The sequence below is a fragment of the Herpailurus yagouaroundi genome, unplaced genomic scaffold, assembly GCF_014898765.1.
Source record: "Herpailurus yagouaroundi ecotype Mexico unplaced genomic scaffold, PumYag 183, whole genome shotgun sequence".
Lineage (NCBI taxonomy): Eukaryota > Metazoa > Chordata > Mammalia > Carnivora > Felidae > Herpailurus > Herpailurus yagouaroundi.
The window spans coordinates 10,565,801-10,573,121 of NW_024412414.1; the positions used below are offsets into that span (position 1 = coordinate 10,565,801).

The 7,321-nt window shown below is 35.5% G+C and overlaps 1 protein-coding gene across 6 annotated transcripts in view; it reads right to left on the bottom strand.

Annotated features, from left to right (window-relative positions):
* The window catches only part of LRRN1 (leucine rich repeat neuronal 1), a 37,850-nt gene that overhangs the window by 6,917 nt on the left and 23,612 nt on the right, over positions 1 to 7,321 (bottom strand). For 5 of the 6 annotated variants that reach the window (XM_040492119.1, XM_040492118.1, XM_040492116.1 and 2 more), the window contains one exon: positions 155 to 230. The exons of the other annotated variant lie outside the window; for it this stretch is intronic. The gene's annotated coding sequence lies outside the window, so the exon portion shown is untranslated. The remainder of the gene's footprint in view (positions 1 to 154; positions 231 to 7,321) is intronic. 6 annotated transcript variants of the gene reach the window in all.

The following is a 7,321-nucleotide window of genomic DNA, read 5'->3' on the forward strand; positions in this document are numbered from 1 at the left end:
ATACTTTCTCTTCCATGTGGAGAGGCAACACTGGCATTCCCCTCACCCTAATCTGGTTCCTTTACCATATATTATATATGTACAAAACTTTTCAACATTATAAAATTACCTGATTCTGACTTTTATCAGGAAAATCCATAAAATAAAAACATACCTCAGAGAGCAATAATTTTCCAAATATCATTGCCTCCAGAAATTTATTCCTCTTTTTGTTTCCATTCAGAGTAATCCTAAAAGAGGTACAATGACCACAGTAAGTTTTCTGTTAAGTAAATTTCTGCCACATGTTATTGCTTAATCTTAATTCAAAATAGAAAACCCAAAGAATAAATCTACTTTTCATAACTCTGAGATGGAATTTCAATTAACATTTATGTTTTGACTGAACTTAAGGAAACATAGCTAAAAGTAAATATGTGCTGAAGTTGTGTGAGTCTCCCAAAACCATCTGTTGCTACTGAAAAATATCTTTAATGGGGCTATACTTCGAATATTGTCACAAGTAATGTCTCCATTTTAGTTTAAATTATATGGTTTGAAGTAATTGCATTGCAGTACTCAAATCTATTTGACATACACATACCTCTTTAAACAAACAAACAAATAAATAAACAAACCACACAAGTTGAGAATGTTAAATACCATATCAAACATAGAGGGAAGACTTTTTCCTTCCCCAAACCTGCATTTGGCTTCTTTGAGAATGGAGAATGAAACTTCCTTGACATAAAAGGAGGTGTTTTAAGATGTTTCTAGTTGTGTACCATTCTGAATTCTTTTTAACATATTTTCCAGCCTAATTTTTGAACATGACATTAGCCAGAGAACAAAGCTTAAAAGAATGCTTAAACCATTTTATATGTTTAAAACATAAGGCATGTCTCAGGAATTATTCACTAATGGTGTTTAAAAGTAAATCCATTATCACAACAAGAGAAGAAAACTACAGACCAATGTCCCTGATGAATATTGATGCAAAACTCGTCAACAATACTAGCAGATTGAATTCAACAGTATATTAAAAGGTTTATACACCATGACTGAGTTGGATTTATACCCAGAATGTAAGCATGGTTCAATATATGAAAATAATTCAAAGTAATAGACCATATTAATAGAATGAATGACAAAACCCACATGATCATCTCAGTTGAGGCAGAAAATGCATTTGGCAAAATTCAACACCCTTTCATGGTGAAAACACTCAACAAACTAGGAATGAAAGAAAACTGCCTCAATATACTAAAAACATATATTAAAAGCCCACAGCTAAAATCATATTCAATGTTGAAAGAGTATAAGCTTTTCCTCCAAGATCAAGAACAAAGTAAGGATGACCACTTTAACCATTTCTATTCAACTTAGTATTGGAAGTTTGAGTCAAAACAATTAAGCAAGAAAAAAAAAATAAAGCATCCAAATTGGAAATGAAGAAGTAAAATTGTCTGCAGATGGTATGATTTCACATGAAGAAAATCCTAAAGATGTCACAAACCCCCCCTAAACTGTTATAATAAACAATTTCAGCAAAGTTGCAGGACACAAAATAAATACATAAAAATCAGTTGTGTTTTTGTATACTGTTAATGACCAATCCAGAAAGGAAATTAATAATCCAACCTACAATAGCATCAAAAAGAATAAAACACTTGGGAATAAATTTAACCAAGGGGATGATTTGTGCACTGAAAACTACAGAGCATAAAAGAATAAAACATACAAATGAATAGATATATATCCCATGTTCATGGATTGGAAGACTTAATATTGTTAATATGTCTATCCTACCTAAAGTGATCTACAGATTGAATGTAAGCTGTGTCAAAAGCCCAACAGCAGTTTTAGCAGAAATAGAAAAAAAAAATCTTAAAATTCATATGGAAATTCATGAGACCCTGAATAGAGCCAAAACAGTCCTGAAAAAGAACAAAGTTGGAGGCCTCATCCTTCATGAGTTCAAAACATACAATAAGTCAACAGTAATCAAGATGGCATGGTACTGGCATAAAAGCAGACATATAGAAGAGAGCACAGAAATAAATTCTCCTGGACATGATCAAATGACCTTGGAATTTTGTGCCAAGCCTACACAATGAGGTAAGGATACTTTCGCCAACTGTTATTGGATATCCACATGCAAAAGAATGAAGTTGGACCCTTACCCTCCATCATATACAAAAATTAACTCAAAATGAATTAAAGACCTAAATGTGAGACCTAAAACTGGAAAACGCCTAGGAAAAGACAGAGGAGAAAAGCTTCAGAACACTGATTTCTTAAACACCAAAAACAAGCAATAAAAGCAAAAATAGCAAATATGACTAAATCAAACTTAAAAACTTCTGCACATCATAGGAAAAAATCAACAGAGTGAAAAGGCAATCAACAAAATAGGAGAAAATATCTGCAAATCATATATCTGATAAGGGACTAATGTCCAGAATACATAAGGAACTCCTATAACTCTGTAACAACAGACAATTCTCCAAAGATATCCAACTGGACAATAAGGACATGAAAAGATGCTTAACATCACTAATCATAAGAGAAATACAAATCAAAACTACAGTGATATATCACTTCATACCCATGAGGATGACTACCATTAAAAGAACAGAAAATAACAAGTAAAATGATGCATCCACTATAGAATGTAGAATGGCTGTTCTGCAATAAATTAAAAATATAATTACCATATGATCCAACAACCCCACTTCTGGGTATATATCCAAAAGAATTCAAAGCAAGATCTTGAAGAGATAGTCACACACCAACATTCAATGCAGCACTGTTCACAATAGCAAAGAGATGGAAGCAATCCATATGTCTACTGGTGGATATATGGAAAAAGAAAATGTGACATATACACAAAATGGAATATCATGCAACCTTAAAAAAAGAAGGAAATTTTATCACATCTATGATTTGGGTGAACTTCAAGGACAGTATCCTGGATGAAATAAGTCCATCACAAAAAGACCAATACCATGATTCCACTCATATGAAGTATCTAAAGTAGTCAAAATTATAGAAACAAAAAGTAGAATGTGGTTGCCGAGGGTTGTGGGAAGGAGTGGGGGTATTTGTATTTACTAGGTATTTAAGTTTTATAAAATGAAAAAGCTTGAGAACTTTGCTAGACAACAATGTGAATATATTTAGCACTACTGAACTGTATACTTAAAAATGGAAGATGGCAAATTTAATGTCATTTTTTATCATTAAAAAAATGTAAAACCATTATACTTCAGGCCTACTTTGTCACATATATACCAATTAATTATCTTAAATTCTGCAACAAATTGAAAAATGGCCAGTATAGATTTTTTTAGTGGAATTGTTTTGTTCTAGGGCTTACTGGACTAAGTCGGTCAAATGTGAGAAGAAAATGTCCTACTAATTACCAGAATGATGTTCCACAAAGAAGTCTGGCAGTTTAAAGAAACAATTCCTTAAGTGAGAAACCATGGTTTTAAAGGCCCAGTATTGGCAAGGGATGCATTTCAAACAAACAATTACATAATTACATTTGATACTTCTTTTTCCAATAAGATATGTTTGGGACACTCTGCGCTGAATATAAAATTCCAAGGGAAATGGAGAGCATGGTCATAACCATCAAGTGAATTTGACACTGATCCCTATTTTCCCATACAATCATGAGATGGGATGTCAGTTTAACAAAATCACAGTATTTAGTATAACTTGGGTTTGGTTCCTTATGCATTAAATTCTTACAAAGTTGGGTGAAAGAAAGAAGCAATCACAATAACATGATGATTAAGTTAATTCTGGTTATATTAAAACCCAGATAGCTCTCTGTTTGTAGAAATAATTGTGTTGGGGGATCCAGTGATCTGTATTCAGATTCTGACTTATTCACTTATTAGATGTATTACCCTGTGTCAACTATGAGAATTCTGTCTCACTTTCTATGCCTAAATTAAGACTAATTATACATACTTCATATATGAAAATTATGATAACTAAAGAGCCTGGGAAAGAGTCCAGCACAAAGTGAGCCCTCAGATACTTATTTGAATCTCTGGAACCTCATCAAGTTTGCCATTAAATTTCATTCTCACTCTGCAGGGCTATTGGGAGGTAATGAATAAGCAAATCTCTTTAAGACCTTTGGGCATGACAGGTGTTTGGAAAAAAGTCATTGTTTCTTTTTACCATTTCCGTTATATTTCCAACCAGTATTATTGGAATTAAGTGTTAGAAATTCAGAGACCAAATATGGCCCTGTGCTAAATTAAAACCCTATGGAAGCAAGCAAATTATGAAATACAAACCTCCAACCTAGAAATTAACATCCTTTTATAGACAGTAGTCACAGCAATAAAAAGCTTAATTTTTGATCCCCTAGAAAATGAAAATGCCCTCTTAGGACATGTGCATTTATGTATGCTTTCTTTGGTGGTCAAATTCACACTGTATATGTAATGTTTAAAGAAATCATTTTTTAGCTCTATTGGTCCCCAAATAGATCCAGAGCTAATGCAGCATTCAAATTTGCTTATCTTCTTTTGGGCATGGCTTAATAATAGGACAATGGGATTTTTGTTCAATGAAGCTTTCCTTCTGGTTAAAAAATACATTGTCTCCTTATAAATTCTCCCTGTAGCCACTCTTGTGGGGGGAGGGGAGCAAGGTAGAGCTAGGTAGACTCCATTCACTGGATTGACCTCCCAAAGGTAATTTCCCTGTGTGGAAGGCCAGCATGACTTTGCTTCAGGTGCACATGGCTGATTGTTAGGCTCAAAAGGCTACATTAGCTTTTTGAAAGAGGAGTTTAGCAATTGAGTTAAGAGTGTGGCTTCTGGAGACAAACCTGGTTTCAAATTCAGTTCTGTGACCTTGGGCAAGTTATTGAAGCTTTCTTTCTGAGTCTCAGTTAACTTTTTTTTAGAAAATGAAGATCATAAAACCTACTTTGCAAGGGTGGTGAGAGAATTAGAATGACAAGTTAAATGTAAAGCTTTTGGCAGAGGGCCTGCCACATAGCGAGTGCCTGATAGATGTTACACATTACTATTTACAGGTTTGATGTCTCATTGGATCTGAGTCTTTTTAATGGGTTTGAGTATGAAAGAAAGGAGTAGGTAGTTGAAATCAGTACAGGGTACCTTTTGTAACATCAGCAACTACGAGTTCTGAAAACAGCCTGGCCAGAGACAGAGAGAAAGAGAGAGAAAGAAAGAGAGAGAGAGAGAGAGAGAGAGAGAGAGAGAGAGAGAGAGAGAGAAAGAGAGACAGAATGATCACAGCAAATTCTTTATGGAGGGTATATTTCATCTTCCTTGGAAAGGAAATAAGGCATTGCAAATACATTCTGAATATTGAAACTGCATGGACTATTTTTAATTTTTTTAATCATTTTTTAAAAGTAATCTCTACACCCAGCATGGGGCTTGAACACATGAGTCTGAGATCAAGAGCTCTGTGCTCTACTGACTAAGCCAGCCAGGCATCCCTGCATGAACTATTTTTAAAGACATTAGTTTCTTGGACTTTTGTCTGGTCCCTGGCCCTTTCTGAATCTTAGATTTCTTTCTCCAACCATTTCCCAAAATCATGTTCCTTGTTCACACATTATCCCAAGCAAAACACCCTGTAGTGTGTGTTAGTGATCACAGATGGAGGGTTCCTATGGGAGGAAGAGCTATAATAGTCTCCATAATGCATTAAGGAAACAATAAAGTCTATCCCCTTGCAAGGACATAATGGAGCTTGGTGAAGCTCTTTTGCATAAGGAACTGTTCCTGAGAGCCCACATTATTCATCAGCAAGCAGTGCAGCAGCATGTCTGAGTGGGCCAAGCAACAGAATGAGGACACCAGGGAAGAGATTCTTAATTTTGGCTTCACCACCAATTTCCTAGGTGACCTTGAAAGAGTCTAGTAACTTTGTGTTCTATTTTATTTATCTTACAGTAAGTAGGTTGAGAGGAAAGGAAGTCACAGCTTCCCAGGCTAAGAAACACCTCAAGAAGTCATCTTACCAACCCATTCTCCTGGTGTCATGGAAAATTCCTTCTAGCCATTTTCTGAGATGCAGCAAGTTTGATTATGCCAAGGCTCTCAAACTCCAGTGCTTTCAGGGGCTAGGTAGGTGAAGTCAACTGAATCTAACACAGTCATGTAAAAAGCTGGAGTGTGCCTGCACTCCAAAGGCATCCAAAAATGTTAACTATGCAGGCCAAACAAAAACCATCTGCTTTCCAAGGCCTTTTGTGGCCTGTGGCCAATTTGCAACCTCTGAAATACATATAAATATAATAGACATCATATCAGTTATAATGCTAAGCTAATAGGAGTATTTGATAAGTAGATGATTAAATATCAACTTTAAAATATTACTGGCAAATACTCCACATGTGAAAGCCTATAATTAGAGATTCACTATATTACAGTGTGAATCTTTGCTCTGAAGAAAACTTGAGCAGTTTAAAAAAAAGGATGGCATTTAGAAAAATTCATTTTATACTCCTTTCTTTTGGAAGACCTACTTTTAAAGGAAGGCAGAACCTTAAAGGTCCCCTAAGTGATCCAAGATGACCTAGTTAATTGGCAGAGAAACAAAATAAAACCCAAACCCCTTGATCCCTAATTCAGCATTTCCTAATCTGACCACTTTAAATATTTATAGTTTTCCTGGTTCCCAGAGAAAAGTTTGATTGTCCTTTCTCTAGTTTTATTTTATTTTCTTTTTCTTTCCTTTCTTGTATTTATTATCATTATTACTTAATAAAGTCTCAAAAATTCTCTGGTACACTTGGGTGGTACAAATGCACTACTGTGCAAAGAAGAGGATGTACACAAGTGATCTTTTGATTCCCCCTCATTTTCCTTCCTCTTTTGGGCCAGGGCAAATCCATCACACTGCAGGTGCAGTGTCGGCCAACATCTCTGGGAAAAACCCAAGGGCGCAGCTGGTCTCCAAGCTAAGCATTGAAGCTGGGGTCACAATTCATTCAGCTCCTAAGAGGACTAGGCATGGACAGCACATTAGCCCTTGCAGGAGGTTTGGCCAGGCACGGTAAACAGAGCAAGGGTGGACTAGATGGACTGAAAAATTACAAAAGAAAGTTTAGAAGGAAGGAAGGAAGGAAGGGAGGAAGGAAGGAAGGAAGGAAGGAAAGAAAGAAAGAAAAAAGAAAAGAGAGAGAGAGAGAGAAAGGAGGGAGGAAAGGAAAGGAAAGGAAAGGAAAGGAAAGGAAAGGAAAGGAAGAGAGACAGGAAGGAAGGGAGACAGGAAGGAAGGAAGGAAAAGAAAGAAAGAAAGAAAGAAAGAAAGAAAGAAAGAAAGAAAGAAA